This window comes from Apodemus sylvaticus, chromosome 5 (assembly GCF_947179515.1).
Source record: "Apodemus sylvaticus chromosome 5, mApoSyl1.1, whole genome shotgun sequence".
Taxonomy (NCBI): Eukaryota; Metazoa; Chordata; class Mammalia; order Rodentia; family Muridae; genus Apodemus; species Apodemus sylvaticus.
The window spans coordinates 9,592,043-9,594,750 of record NC_067476.1 but is presented as its reverse complement, the minus strand read 5'-3'; the positions used below and the strand labels follow the sequence as shown (position 1 = coordinate 9,594,750).

The following is a 2,708-nucleotide window of genomic DNA, read 5'->3' as shown; positions in this document are numbered from 1 at the left end:
CTGTAGATGGGAATATCAGTGACAAAGATAGAAATTAAATCGGGTCACACGAAAACCGGTAGGGCTGAGGAGAGGGCTCAGTTGGTAAAGGGTTTGCCGTGCAATCTCGAAGGCTGGAGTTTGGAACCCCAGGCACCCATGTAATAGCCTGGAGCTGCAGGACGCTAGTGGAGGACGCAGGCTAACCTGTGGGCTTCCGGCTCAGCGAGAGCCCTTGTCTGAAAAGGCAAGGCTGAGAGCAGTTAAGGCAGACACTGCTAGGCTCTGTGAATGCATGTGCACATAGACCCTTGAACACATATGCACAGAGCACACACACACAAGGGGCACACACACATGCCCATGCAAAGGTCAACTTCCACCAACTTCCGGGTAAGCATTGGGGTGAGAAGGCTCCGGAAGGGAGTGGGGCGGACACCAGTCCAGCGGACAAGAGAAGGGTAGTCTTGGGCAGGGACGTCACACAGCTGTCAGAAGCCAGGTTCTCAGAAGGACAAATCTATGGCTGCTTCCTGGCAAGTAGGTTTCCCTCCTCGACTCTCTGTTGGCCAGCAGGGATGGGGCTGGGGCAGGGAACTGACAGGAAGTGGTAGTGAATAATACAGGGGCGAGGAGGGCTCTGGGACTGGTGACATTGGCTCAGGATGACCTTCCAAGCAGAAGCTGAAGCCAGCACTGGGTGCCCAGAAGCCCTACGGGAAGCTGCCACCCGTCACTGTGTTGGGGTCTTCATTAGGATAGGAAATAAACAGGGCCGGGGGCGGGGGGGGGCAGTTACAGGGCTGTCACAGCTTAGGACACTGGACATCAAGGAGAAACTGTATAAATCAAGACCCCCTGGCTCGATAGGCTTGGAAGATCTCAGGGTGGCTGTTCCAGCAGCTTCTCTGCCCCTCAGATTCCCTTCCATCTTCATGCCACAGCCGGGGAGACGAGGGCTGGGTGGCTCCAGTTGGGACACTCTCAAGCCTTGCTTACTTAGCCCCTTGCCTCAGTTTCCCCATCACAGATTGCCAATAACAACGACACTTGCTAGGGGTGTTATAGGGACTGCAGAGATCTTTGTGGGGTGATCACACAGAAGCCAGGTCACCTGTGAGCTACTCCTTCCTCCCTGCCTGTCCCCCTCAGGCACTTTGCATCCAGACCAAGGGTGGCATCTCCTGGGTGTTATATGAGAAGCCCCTGCCCCACAGGGCTGAGGATGGCTGGCTGCCTATCAGCTGAGGCTCCTGCTTGCTTCAGGCCTGTAGCTTCCTGAGCTCCCTGCCCCTGTCTGGCTTCTTAGACCACAGAGCCAAGGAGTCTGCTATTTCCTTTTGAGGGCTTTAGGCTGGCTTCTGTGGTTCCTGTCCTCCTTGGGTTCACTGTCTGATTGAGTCAGGAACCCAGAGGCTGCAGCAGGAAGGCTGGGCAGGAGAGACTCCCCCAGGAGATGATCAGTGGAGGGGCCAGAGGGGCGTGGGGGAACAGAAGGTAGCAGGAGCTGCTGGAAGCACCCAAGAGGTGCAGGGGCTCACTGTGTCCCCAAGGACACGCTGGGTCAGGGCAGATCCTTAAGTGAGCCCACACATGGGGAGATCAGGTTCTTCTGGTCCCTGGTTTGGGTTGGATAATCAAGGGGAACCAAAGGTTGCAAAATCTCTGGCACCTGTGAAGACATGGAGCAGGCTCTACCATCCCCACCCCCATTTTACATATGAAGAAACTGAGGTTCGGGGAGGATAGCAGCACCTCTCTGATCTTACAGCTTTGGTCTATCTCCAGACAAACCTAGGACCAGCCTGAGTGTGGCCTGTCCAGATGTGAGAGGAAAGGACTGGGGACCAGGGGCTGGGAGTTGGGATGGAGGTGCCGAGCTGAAGGGGTGGGTAGCAAAACCAAACAAAGTCCTACTCGTCCTAGGCAGAGAGATGGAGGAATGTGGGTAGGGACAGGGTCAGTCGGGAAGGGGCCTGGAACCCCCAGAGCCCCGGAGAGTTCCCCCTCCCTCCCAGGTGCGACCCCTCAACTTCCCGGAAGACACCACCCCCAGCTGGGCGGGGAGAAGGCCCACCGCCCCCGAGTCGCCCAATCAGAGGCACTCCCGGTCTGATGGCGGAGGCTCGGGCTGAGGGTTCCCCGGGCCTTCGGGGGAGCCCGGGGACCTGACCCCGACTCGGTGCCCCCGGCCCCCGCCCCCCAGCCTCATTAGCACCGACGCCGGTCGTCTCCCCTAGCTTTCCGGTGGCTCCAGAATTTAAAGGTTAAATCCTAACCTCATCTCAGCAGTTTCTCCGGGCTTTGCCTACCCAGCGCCAGTTGCTGGTAATTATATGCATCTCCGAGCAGCCAATCAGCTGTCAGACTGACAGATACTGATCTTTTCGTTTTATTTTTAGCTCTGTGCTTCCCCCTCTAGTTGCAAAAAAAAATTCTGTTTGTTCTGAAAGCCGCTGCCTGCAGCCCTGCAGTCTGCTCTCATGTCCTCCAGCCGGGCGCGAGCAGGCGGCCACTAAGGATGAAGCCTCCATCCCTGCTCCAAAGCAAGGACAAAAACAGCCTCTGTCCCCAGTTGAGGACCCGGCCAGGACGAAGCCCGGCTGCTGCTGCACAGGGCCTCGGCGGCCTCGGATGCACAGCCACCGGAGAGAAGATGACTTAGGCCTGGAGAGGTTGCGGCAGGGAATGGAAGCAAATCCTGTCGGTGGCGCCCGGAGGCTAGGAGA

At 57.6% G+C, this 2,708-nt stretch overlaps 1 long non-coding RNA gene across 1 annotated transcript in view; it reads right to left on the bottom strand.

The window, feature by feature from the left end:
- LOC127685187 (uncharacterized) overlaps positions 1–2,352 on the bottom strand; it is a 10,380-nt gene extending 8,028 nt beyond the window's left edge. The window contains exon 1 of the long non-coding RNA XR_007977799.1: positions 2,259–2,352. This is a non-coding gene — a long non-coding RNA (uncharacterized LOC127685187). The remainder of the gene's footprint in view (positions 1–2,258) is intronic.
- Positions 2,353–2,708: the final 356 nt, after the last annotated feature.